Source organism: Lissotriton vulgaris, chromosome 2_1 (assembly GCF_964263255.1).
Source record: "Lissotriton vulgaris chromosome 2_1, aLisVul1.2, whole genome shotgun sequence".
Lineage (NCBI taxonomy): Eukaryota > Metazoa > Chordata > Amphibia > Caudata > Salamandridae > Lissotriton > Lissotriton vulgaris.
This window is the reverse complement of record NC_141687.1, coordinates 1,203,187,315-1,203,200,663: the sequence shown is the minus strand read 5'-3', so window position 1 is coordinate 1,203,200,663 and position 13,349 is coordinate 1,203,187,315. Positions and strand designations below refer to the sequence as shown.

The 13,349-nt window shown below is 44.8% G+C and overlaps 1 protein-coding gene across 1 annotated transcript in view; it reads left to right on the top strand.

Annotated features, from left to right (window-relative positions):
* Positions 1–13,349, top strand: part of SNX19 (sorting nexin 19) — a 238,927-nt gene that overhangs the window by 197,281 nt on the left and 28,297 nt on the right. The window lies entirely within an intron of this gene.

Here is a 13,349-nt window from a genome sequence, read left to right as displayed (position 1 = left end):
CTGCCTGAAACTTCGAGGAGGGTAGGACTAAAGTTTCCACAATGCAGTGGACCATCTGGATTTGGGCGATCCCTCAGAGGGCCCGATGGCTAGTGATTCTGCGGATCCGGAGCACTGTTTTACCTCCAGTTTGTAGTGGACTAGTGTCACTAGTCCATGGGAGTATGAAGTTGCTTCTGGCCGTCAAAGAGGTCCCTCTGTCTGGGGAACTTACCTTTAGCCAAGGACGAGCATTAATTGTGCAGTTCCAAGAGTGTTTTAGAAAAGGGGGTGGTGATGAACAGAGTGTCTGAGTTAAACAGACCACTCTTACCCAGTCCAAGGATCAGGGCTTGATCCATCACCGTTATTTATCTCACTGCCCCATCCCAGCTCAGAACCTGGCTATATGCAAATCAGTCTGTCCCTGGCCCAGTGCATCATGGGAACAGGGCAGACTAAACTACCAAGCCAATTCTTCACCAGAAAGGAGACAAGCTACCGGGGACCGGTTTCTGGCATTTCAGCCTTCTTCGGCCCAGCTTGCTTGAATCCTGATGGAGCAGTGAGAAAGGGACTCATGTCTGAGTATACCCTGCCACACCTATAGTGGCCAAAAACGATTTAGAAAAGGGGGTGGTGATGAACAGAGTGTCTGAGTTAAACAGACCACTCTTACCCAGTCCAAGGATCAGGGCTTGATCCATCACCGTTATTTATCTCACTGCCCCATCCCAGCTCAGAACCTGGCTATATGCAAATCAGTCTGTCCCTGGCCCAGTGCATCATGGGAACAGGGCAGACTAAACTACCAAGCCAATTCTTCACCAGAAAGGAGACAAGCTACCGGGGACCGGTTTCTGGCATTTCAGCCTTCTTCGGCCCGGCTTGCTTGAATCCTGATGGAGCAGTGAGAAAGGGACTCATGTCTGAGTATACCCTGCCACACCTATAGTGGCCAAAAACGATTTAGAAAAGGGGGTGGTGATGAACAGAGTGTCTGAGTTAAACAGACCACTCTTACCCAGTCCAAGGATCAGGGCTTGATCCATCACCGTTATTTATCTCACTGCCCCATCCCAGCTCAGAACCTGGCTATATGCAAATCAGTCTGTCCCTGGCCCAGTGCATCATGGGAACAGGGCAGACTAAACTACCAAGCCAATTCTTCACCAGAAAGGAGACAAGCTACCGGGGACCGGTTTCTGGCATTTCAGCCTTCTTCGGCCCGGCTTGCTTGAATCCTGATGGAGCAGTGAGAAAGGGACTCATGTCTGAGTATACCCTGCCACACCTATAGTGGCCAAAAACGATTTAGAAAAGGGGGTGGTGATGAACAGAGTGTCTGAGTTAAACAGACCACTCTTACCCAGTCCAAGGATCAGGGCTTGATCCATCACCGTTATTTATCTCACTGCCCCATCCCAGCTCAGAACCTGGCTATATGCAAATCAGTCTGTCCCTGGCCCAGTGCATCATGGGAACAGGGCAGACTAAACTACCAAGCCAATTCTTCACCAGAAAGGAGACAAGCTACCGGGGACCGGTTTCTGGCATTTCAGCCTTCTTCGGCCCGGCTTGCTTGAATCCTGATGGAGCAGTGAGAAAGGGACTCATGTCTGAGTATACCCTGCCACACCTATAGTGGCCAAAAACGATTTAGAAAAGGGGGTGGTGATGAACAGAGTGTCTGAGTTAAACAGACCACTCTTACCCAGTCCAAGGATCAGGGCTTGATCCATCACCATTATTTATCTCACTGCCCCATCCCAGCTCAGAACCTGGCTATATGCAAATCAGTCTGTCCCTGGCCCAGTGCATCATGGGAACAGGGCAGACTAATTAGATTACAAAGGGGCCGCTGCTGACGTCAGACAAAAGTTGGCAGGAGCTCCCTCTTGTTATGTAATGATATGTTATTTAAATTTATATCTAGGCACAACAGCTACCCAAAAGGGTTTCCCGGCTCTTGAAGCAGTGTTCAGTGAAGGGGTCACTTGCTGGCCTGGCATCCACAAGCCTTGGCAGCGGGAAACACATCAGATGCTTACTTCAATATCTGGAGGTCCTCTGAAGTACAGTAGCTGCCTGAAACTTCGAGGAGGGTAGGACTAAAGTTTCCACAATGCAGTGGACCATCTGGATTTGGGCGATCCCTCAGAGGGCCCGATGGCTAGTGATTCTGCGGATCCGGAGCACTGTTTTACCTCCAGTTTGTAGTGGACTAGTGTCACTAGTCCATGGGAGTATGAAGTTGCTTCTGGCCGTCAAAGAGGTCCCTCTGTCTGGGGAACTTACCTTTAGCCAAGGACGAGCATTAATTGTGCAGTTCCAAGAGTGTTGCCACAGGTGCAGAGTCTCCCTCTTTTGGTTTGTGCAAGTCCTGTTGCCACAGACTCTGGTCTCTTCTTTGTCCTCTTTGATGCAGAACAGTGGTAGTCCTTAAATCCTCGATATAGGGGCGTTAGGGTTGCTGGTGCAAGTGGCCAATGGGATACTAGCCCCAGCGGATGATTCCCCCCTGAATTGACCACATCCGGGGATATAGATCATCTTTTCGACCCAGAATCTTCTATTCTACCACTTTTGAAAATGGCAGAAGTCTTCCTCAGCTGTACAGCCATGTAGTACACTCTGAGGTGTGGATAATCTACTGGGGGTTTACACCTCCTGACTACCTAAGTTTCCCACTTGTCCAGATGCAAATGTGCCTGGGGGCAGGGGGATCGTTGTTTATTCCTTTGGGAGTCAGCCTGGTTTCATAGCACAGGCAGTGCAGCTTTTGCAGCTCACTGCTTTGATGTGCCACTTTATTAGCCAGCCTATCAGGGAGGGGGATGTGACATCCTTCCCATCCAGGCCATTGTTTCTGACTCCTGGTAGAGTTCATGCCTCCTGGTAGAGGGTCAGAATCCTGTCTTGGCAGCAGCAAGTTCCAACTGGTAGCCAGAGGACATCGAAGTTGGGGCAGTCAGGGAGGCAACTTCTAAGTAGCCACCTCAGTGCATGCCAAAGTTCCTCTGGCACTAGATTCATGCAAGGGGTGAGGAGGTACTTTGTGTAATACAAGCATGACTTATTTAGGCAGTACCATAATGCAGATTGGAACCTCAGGTTTGCCCAGGTGACAGCCCATGTTATCCTATGGACCGTCTATCACTGACAGTGACCTTTAATGGTAAAGGGCCATTATAAGCTCATATAAGTTTGCACTTATATGTTCTCGACCCCTTAATATAATCACCCTGCCTCCTGGGGCGAGGAGGCCTTCCTGAGCAGTGATTAACGATTATAAAAGATAGTGCTTTGACCTTGCCACACATGGTGAGAGAAAAGTCGAGTACGAGCAGTTTGGACTGCTCCTGCAGTCTGCAATAGCAGGTCTGCTGCCAGTAGTTGACTTTTGTCACTCAGGGTGGCCAAAGCAGTGTGTCAGGCCCCCGTGACCCCTTTAACACCCATGCCCTAGGTACCACTGGTACCATATACTAGGGACTTATAAGGGGATTAAAGTCCTTGCCATTTAGGTTTACCAATTCACACATATCAGTTTTAAGGAGAGAGCGCTGACACTGGGACCTGGGCAGTGGGCTCTGTTGCACTTTCATAGTCATAACAATCAGCATTGGAGCAAAAAGTGAGGGTGGGTGACTACAAAAGGATTATGTTACCCTGTAATAATTTGCTCTTTGCATGTAGTGCTATAGATTCACATGCTTTCCATACATCTGTCATCTAGTGTTGGACTTGGATGATTACAAGTTGTTTTAGTTCAAAGAAGTTTCTTCGAGTCACAAGGTTGTGCGACTCCTCCTATTAGTGATACTGCGCATGGGCATCGACTCCATTGTTAGATTGTTTTGCCGCAGGTGGGTGAGAATGGAGTTGTTGCAAGTATCCTTAATGTGATGTCCATGCAATTGGTGTGAATTAAAATACATAAACTGTGACCTGCACAGGCTTCTAGGGAAGAGGGACGGCACATGTGAATCTGGAGCACTACCTGCCAAGAACAGATGCTGACAGGGTAAGTAACATAATCTGTTCGCGGCATGTATGCTGTAGATACACATGCTTTGCATCAACTGTAAAGCAGTCCCTATCCCTAAGCGGTGGCTAGCCTACGGGGGCTGCAGTAGTTTGAAAGAGAGTCCACAGTACTGCTTGGCCAACATTGGATTGTTGACGTGCTAATACATCCACAGCAATGTTTTCTGAATGTGTGCGGTGTGGACCATGTTGCCGCTTTGCAAATGTCAGCAATAGGAACGTTCCCTAAAAATGCCATAGAAGCCCCTATTTTAAGAGTTGAGTGAGCTTAAGGGGGAACAGGTAACTGTATTTTAGCTTTAGCATAGCAAGGTTTGCTGTCCAGTTTGTGGCCCCAGTTTTAGAAATAGCATTTCAAATATGAGATGAAAAAGCAATGAATAATTGCTTAGTCTTTCTAAACGTTTTTGTTCTGTTGATATAATACATTAAAGCTCTTTTAACATCTAAAGTATGTAGATCCCTTTCTGCAAAGTTCAGGTTATGGGAAGAAGACAGGTAACTCTATTGATTGATTAATGAGAAAAAGTGAGACTATTTTAGGAGGAACCTTGAGTTTTTTCTGAGCAATACTTTATCTCTATACGGTTATGCCTGGAGCTCACTGAGACATTGTGAAGTGATAGAGATTAAAAAGGTGACTTTCCATGAAAAATATTTGATTTGGCAAGAATGTAGCATCTCAGATGAAGGCCCCATGAGCTTTGTTAACACAACATTTAGATTCCATGCTGGTTCAGGTGGAAGTCTAGAGAGAATGATTTGTTTAAGTCCTTCCATAAACGCTTAAATAACATGAACAAAGATAAATGTTGTCTGTTCTGCAAGTAGGCTGCAATGGCAGCTAGGTGTAATCGTATTGAAGTGTTGGCTAGACCTGTGGTTTGAAGATGCAACAAATAAGAAAGGATTCTTGTATTTGTGCATCTCTTGGGTTAATACTTTGATGCTGGCAGTATAGAACACATTGTTTCCAAATTGCAACATAGCATTGTGTAGTGCTAGGCTTACAAGCGTGTTTGAGGCTAACCATGCATTGTTGTGGTAAGTTTAAGTACCCACATTCTATGACATCAGGAGCCATACTGCAAGGTTCATTTCCTTGGGATTGGGATGTCTTAGTTCGCCATGGTTCTGTGTGAGAATGTTCGGTTTGAGGGGAAGCTTCTTGTGTGGGACTAGGGAGGGTTCCAGCAGTGTGGGAAACCACTGTTGTTGAGCCCATATTGGAGCTGTGAGCACTAGGGTGAGGAAGATCAGCCTGAGCTTTCGGACCACTAACAGAAGTAGTGGGAGAGCTATATAAGCATAGGCAAATCCCTGACCAATTTGTCCATGGAGCATTGCCCTTGGATAGGGAGTGTGGGGGAACCTGGATGCAAAGTTTGGGCATTTTGTGTTTTCTGGGGTTGCAAACAGGAGTGTTTGTAGAAACCCCCATTTTTGAAAGCATGGTAGGAGAACGTTCGGGTGAAGTTCCCATTCGTGAACTTGTTGCTGTGTCCTGCTGAGAAGGTCTGCAACTTGATTGCTTGTCCCTGGTACATGATCTGCCAGGAGATGAATGTTGTGATGTATTGCTAAGCACCATATCTTTTGGGCTAAGCGTGATAATTGTAGAGAGAGAGTGTCCTTCCCCCCCCCAACCCTGTTTTTATAGATAGTACATTGTTGTCACCTTGTCTGTTCGGATCAGGACACCTTTGTGTAGTAATGAGGTAGGAACACTTCAGTTCTAGGTGAACAGCTTGAAGCTCTAGGTAGTTGGTATGGAGACCTCTGTGTTTTGAGTCCCATACACCCTGAATTGTAAGATCTTGTTGGTGAGCTCCCCAACCTATCAGGGAAGCATCTGCTGTGAGAATGGCTCTGGGAACTGGGTCGAGAAATGGCCGCTCCTTGGACAGGTTTTGTGGATTCCACCACTGCAGAGAGTGATATGTGCGGCTTTCTACCAACACTAGATCTTGTAGTTGACCCAGTGACTGTCCATTGACGTGAGAGGCATTCTTGCAGTGGTCTCATATGTAAAATTTTAAACAAAGAACAAGAGCAACCCATATGTCCCTGTGAACTTACCTTATTCTATCCATCTATTGTTCAAATGAGTTTCTTGTGAACATTCTCTGTTGGCTGACTCATATGTAACCTGAAATGGTGGACTATGGAGATGCAGGATGCCATCATGCCCAAAAGTCGCATGAGTATTTTCACTTTGACTTGGTGTAACGACTGGGTTCTCGAACCAGATGGGATCAGCTCCTTGGAGCACCTCCAACCCAGCCGGAACGTAACCACCTCCCTCCTCAGGACCCATCTATCCAGGCACCTGGGTACCTACCTGAGGATGGGGAACTCGCAATATACAAGCTCATATCATCGGAAACACCACTAAATCTATAGGGATTACTAGGAATACTCACTGATTACTAAGGACATCCATGCCCTACACCACACTCATACCTCATAGTCTCGCAACCACATGGGTCCAGACTAATCTACCCTGGGGCAGTTCTGATTATTTACCATTACACACTGATCACCCTCAGTGCTCACTCAACACGCAATCCGGCTTGCCATACACACTGATCACCCTCAGTGCTCACCCGACACGCAATCCGGCGTGTCTACACACTAGGCTGCAGCCCTAGTGCTCTCTTCCTTCCAATCCGGTCCACAATCCGGCGGACCTAGGCACCAGTCTCCCACCTGATGCTCGCTTACTTACAACCCGATCCACAATCCGGCGGATCTACACATCAGGCTTCCGCCTGATGCTCTCATTAACGCCGCTTACCAACGACGACCACTTTCCTATGAATACCTTCAGCTCTCTCCCTCTCTATGTTGGGAAGTCTCTCTCACTATTCACAAAGGGTTCGCTACTACAATAATATTATGGGATGGCCGAATCACTTAGTGTCAATAATTCCCTAGCTCAAGGGCTCCTCTCTCTCCCTAATTATTCAGTGGCTACTTACCGGATCAGGGGCAGCATCTGTTCTGGCTGTAACACCTGACTAGAAGGAAAGGTTACCTGTGCTTTAAGAACAATAGACACACACTATATGCAAGAGTTATTACCTGATTTAAACGCTCTCTATCATAAGAACAACACATGCACACTAGTTCACTAAGAACTGGGGTATCTTTATTACAATAACAATAGAATACACATACACAAATCTGCGGGGTCTCTATAACTAACAAGAACTGTAACACACCGCTGAAAGAAAAGGATTAGACATACAATAGCCTAGGGAATAAAGACAAGATTAAGGTGTAAGTGTAAAGCGGACTAGTTTAGACTACCTCACCTATTAGAAGGAATATTTTTCTCTCTGTATCTGGTGGGATCAGGGCTCTCTGTCTCTCCCTCCGTCACCACAGCTTCACGCCTCTGGCTCAACTGCTTCAGCTGACAGCCTCAACTCCTCCATCTGCTTTAATGCATTCTGACAAACTGGCAGTCCCAGCTGATAGTTCCAACTTTGATGACTGCTCTCTCCAGCTTCAGCAATCATCTGCCTTCTTTCTCCATTCCAGAAAACCAATAGAACTGCACTGTACTCTGCAGCTCCAGCAAACATCCTACTCTCCACTCTTCAAGAACCAAACTGACCACTCCTCCTCTTCTGCACTTCGCTGATATGGATTCCTCTCCCCTCATGGAAATTTTCAACAGAGGGCTGCCTCCCACCGAATTCCTGTGCTAGCTCCAGAGCTCTCTGCGCAACCGCAGTGGCCATCTGCATGTTACGTCTGGGCCCAAGAGACAAACACATTCTTCCGATAAGAACCAGTCCTGGCTGGTTTTCCCCTAGCAGACAACAGGCTTAACTATAAACATTACCTTTACTCTGCAAGCATCTCAGCTCTGCAGGAATAGAAAGCAAAATGGAGTCTCTCTAGTTCTGGGCCTTGTAGGCCTGAGAAGGATGAAATAACCCTTAGCTCTGTCAGAGTACCTACACAAACCATACCAATGTGTAATATAAAGTCAGGACCACAGGATCCACCCTCTACTATAGGCAGGATAATGAAAGGCAAAGCCAATAGGCAATACATGGATTAGAGTCAAGAATAAGGGATCTATCATCATATAAAGCAGCTATCCTCTTCTAGGTCTGGAAGAAAGGGCTTAAAAGGGCCAACACAAGGTAAGAATACAGCCTATAGGTGTGAGCAAGTTTAAAGTCTTCATCACTCCGAAATAGAGCCAAAAAAAACAGTCAAGACACTTGGGTCCCAATTTGAAGGTGTTGGATTAGTGCTACAATGTTTTGTATACCCTCTGTATTCGGGTATATTAATCCCAAGTGAGCTTTGAGTATGGCTCCTAAATACGGTTGTATTGGAGATGGTTGTAGGTGCGATTTTTGTAGATTGACAGTAAACCTTAGTTGATGAAGTAGGGCGACTGTCTGTTCTGTATGCTGTTTGTAAAAGCGGGAGCTGTTTGCTTTTATTAGCCAATGATCCAAAAAGGGAAACACATGGATGTTTTGCCTGTGCAGATGTGCTGCCACTACTCTAGACATTTTGTGAATACCCATGGTGCCTTGCTGACTCAAAAGGGTCTTGGAACAGAAGCACCATGGCCCTTGTCTTTCCGAACCAAACTGAAGGTTCAGTGAGTTACTGCTGAACCAGACTTTGAGGAGGTGGAGGCCCCTGCTGTAGGCTGAAATTTCAGAGCGGAGCCCAAAGGCGGGTATTCCAGGTCTGTATGTCAGTGCACGCCATTGCTTTTCTGCAGTGAGCAGTTTTTTCGTCCGGAGCCTAATTTTTGGTCTTTGGATTGGGGGTAATTGTACTCACGGTGCAATGTTTTGGGGCTGACTCAGGACTGACTGAATCTTGTTTCATGTCTAAATCGGAATTGTGAATGGATAAGGATTCCTCTTGTGCTGCTGATGCCTCCTCTTCTTCCTCCTCCTCTCAACCGAAGATGTCTGATGAGTCGTCTGCTTGTTTGCGGTGCATTTTTTGGTGATGGGCATGTCGATCCCGAAGTGTCTTTTTGGATCAAAATGATTTGCAGGCCTCACATGTGTCCTCTTGATGATCGGGCAAGAGGCATAAGTTGCAAATGGAATGTTGGATGGTGTGAGGGTATTTGGAATGGCACTTCAGACAGAAACGGGACGGAGTGCGTTCCTTTAGCGGCTCATTCTCTGATAGAAACTATTGAAGTTAAAGAGACCCAGCCGGGCGTGGCCTGTGTGCCCTGGAAGCGAGTCAAAGAACCTGATGCACAAATTGTTATTTATTGGAACGCAAGAGTAACTACGCGATTGAGACAATACCTCAGATTGAAGGATTTATTAGCGTACCGAAGTGACCCTAAAAGAGTCTCGAACTGGAGTATGAAAGATTACATCCAAACCTGTTAGTGGAAAAAAACACAATCTAACATTGGAGTCAATGCCCATGTGCAGGATCACACAACCTTGTGATTCGAAGATACTTCTTCAAACAAAAACAACTTGTAATTCCCTGTACCAAACACTAGGTACAAAGCTTGTGTTTCTACAGCACACATGCCTCGAACAGGGGACTTTCCTACAGCTATACTTTGTGTTTATCATCAACAGGTGATATTTTGGGACTTTGTGGAGGCAAAGCTAGGGGTGTTGAGCTGTGTTCCCATTGGTAGGAGTAGCTGTGGATACCACTAGGGAAGACACTGAAAATCTCTTCCTGGTGCACTTGGGCGGATTTGGTAGAGTCTTTCAGGCATATTTGCTAGAGCTAAGGTCATGTAGATCTTTTGAGCGTTCATCAATCTAACACAAGATCGCTTGTTACTGAAGAGCTGGAGGGATCACAGAAAGTTTTTTTACTCTGGAAAATAATGGGGAGCGCAAATCCTTCAAGTAGTGATCAGAGTCAAAGTATTTTTGAGGCCCACAGGTTGAGTGTTTCAAAGTGTGTGCGAAACATAATATGCAGCATTGGTTCAGCAATGTGTGATTGAGCCAGAGGAACCTTTTGGGGAGTCAAGGGTGAGACCTAGGAATTAAATGGAAGCTTATATTTGCATTTCATTTGTTGTGTTTACATGGTGGCTTTTCAACCAAAAGGCCACTTTGTAGTTATAGCTAAATGAGGGATACAAAGCATGGGCAGGGGTTGATGCCACAGACCTCACACCAATAAACATGAATGCTTAAACGCCTATTAGATTGTAGGCTCGTAAGGCTTTCCCCAGAATTTTAGCAGGTCTACCCTGAGAGAAAGGTGTGGCAGTAGGGATTTACAAAAGGATATACCTTGTACATGTAAGTTCTAATCCTAAAATGATCATCACTAGGCAGATGGTGAATCTGTTTTGGATTTCTGAACTTGGGTGCCTGGCTGAATGTATGGTACCATCCATGTCAATAGGTGGCAGGCACCACACCATTCGAGTCCTAGTCGAAAAAACAAAAGGTTTTAAATTCAACACTTTGCTTTTTGGGGAGGCAGCAAGAGCTTTAAAACACTGGAAAAAATCACCTACTGAATGTGGCTTACATGTGGATTCCTGCCCCGTTCATATATTCAAGGATATCCTTTTCACAAACGCTATGGTCATCCCAACCAGGGCAATAATCAATCATTCTTTTGCAAGGTGAACCTTCCTAAGTGAGCGCAAAATGAAAGGCATCAAACGTAAGATAAAAACGTGAACTGGATCCCTTTGAGCAAAATAACTACTGACCAGTAGCTAATGTTCCTTTTTTAGGCAAAACATCTAGATTCAAACAAGTATTAACATTTGCAGAAGAACACAATCTGCTCTCATGCTGTCATAAGGAATTCCAACCTACACGTGGCACTGAATGCAGCATGAAATGACCTCAAAACAACCACAGGCTACTGAAGAAGCTGCCCCCATCTTACTTGATCTATCTTTGGCGTTCAAAATGCTTCACCACCCTACCCTGTAGGTGTTCCAGATTTCTGAATGGATGGAACATCCTTCTCCAATCATTCACTAAACTTAGTAATCCAGGAGAGTTGACAACAATCTCCAAATCCGGAAAGCAATAAAAATTCCAGAAAACAATAACAATATGACTGTTTCCAACATTGTAATAAAGAAAATTCCTAAACCTTTTACAATATTACATGCTTTGGTTTTGCATTGGACCATGTTTTGAACATGTATCTGAACCTTTGCGCACCTCTACAACATTCTCCACATAAGACATTCTTATACAAATCTCTTTGAGGAATAGACTCTGGAAGGACACCCATATACTGATGCAAATCGGTGACTTCGCAAACTTGCCAGGAGTATCAAGCAGTTTTCAAATTTTACAATACAAAATTGTTGTCTGCCAGTTGCAGGTGGATTTATGAGGCAAGCTACATTATTTTGTTGCTGGTTTTGCTTGCTCACCAACAGGACACCAGCAATAGATTGTAAATGTGGCAGTTGCAGCACAAACAGGATTCCATGTAGAATGGAAGACACCATTTGGCTGAGTTATAAAGGAAAGGTCATTCTCAAAAGTGACTGCTGATTCTGGGCATTTTGGAAAGAAGTTATGAGAGATATCAAGGAAGGAGGGTGTTGGAGCAGGAATGAAGCTAGGTCTCCGAAGTACAGGAGCATAAATTCAATCTTTGCAGAATTTTGGAAGAAGAACCTATTCTGTTGCATTTTTCTTGGGCGGAAGCAAATGTTCATGATTTGCTAATGCAACCTTACTAGAAGTAATTATATGAATGTGGATATAGTTGCCGTGCATTTGGTAACCCAGTTTGTAGTTGCTGAGAATGCCATCTAAAAGCTTTGTGTTGACCTTGATTAGTGGATGGTCCAATGCCTGACATTGTGGAAGATGGTAAAAGGAGACAACTGTAAATACCACTTAGACTTGTTGAGTCATTTTGGCTGAAACAGAGGTGTCCCAATGGACTGTATTGCCACTTATTACATATGAAGCCAGATGTATTCTGTGGTCAATGGTGTCGAATGGGGCTGAAAGGGCTAAGAGGTTCAGAGTGAAGACCTGTTCTTGGTCCAAGGCATTGAGCAGTTTTCTCATGTTCATAATTATCGCTCTGTTCACTTCCAATGATAGAATTCTGAAGCTTGATGAAGAGGTTTTGTTCTTAGTGGGTTAAGAGTATTTTAGTTTACCATTACTTGAAGTATTTTTAATGGAGGCACATCAGTCGTATAATAGGACATGCCATCTAAGTCAGTCCTAGACTTTTTGAGCAGTGGGGGGTTAATGGTATGTTAGGCTCTCTGAGACATTTCCTTTTGTGCATAGCATTGATTATCTAGTAAGAGGATTGAGGGGATAGCACAATTGGTAATTTGTCAGTATATTCCGAAGGCAGTGGGCGTTGAGGAGCCTAAAAGTTGCTCCTTGTTGGATCAAGTAGAAGTCCTAGAAAAATGCAGGGTGGTCAACTTTGCTCCAAAAGGACTAGGTATGGGATAAACATGGAGAGAAGTTCTAGATAGTGCTTGACTTGTCTCAGAAGAAGACTGACGCTGGAATGCACAGTCCTTCAAAAGTGCCATCTTGAAAGAGGTTAGATTGTAGGTTGCAGGTGAGAGATAAACCTAGAAAAGACCTTACTGGAGTTGTCAGCCACTGATATGTAGTGTCTGGTGAAAGACTTAGGAAAAGACATGGTAAAGGCTGAGGAATATGTTTTTTTTTTCATATTGATTGCTAGCAGAGTTTGATGGGTATCACTCTAGCAGAAGGGAGTGATGGTGAGGTGAGACAGGGAGTTTGGGGTGTCATTGATGATTGAGAAGAGAATATTATCGTTGCTGATTTTCAAGTTTCTAGATTTACATATTGTATGTCTGGCCTAGGTGTTGAGTTCACCATGAGTGAAAAAGTTGGGGAGTGTTTGTATACCCTGATATGTAGAGGTTAGTCATTTCAGAGTATATGTTGTCCAGGTCAAGCCAACATCATGAGTGGGGTTTTCTTAATTTGTAAAGTTCTAAGGTTGTCTGTATCACCAGTCCTTCTCGAGCATATTGTTTAGAGAGGTGGTTGGTCCAGATGTTCAAACATCCAAGGAATGTGGCCCCTTTTGAGACATTTAGTTGTAGTTTAATCATTACAGGGGCAGACGTTTTAGGTTTTGTGTGAATGCTGTTGTATTTATTGCACAAGTAGCAGTGAAGTCTATTATATTTCACTTCAGGGATAAGTGTTTTATCAGCTTATGATGTGGGCTGGCTCTCTCTAATGGGATGGTATCATGGAAAATCAATGTCACTCTTTCACTGCAACCCTTGGTTTTACGGAGTTTGAAGTATCTACATGGGAGATGATTGCGTTGGGGAAGTG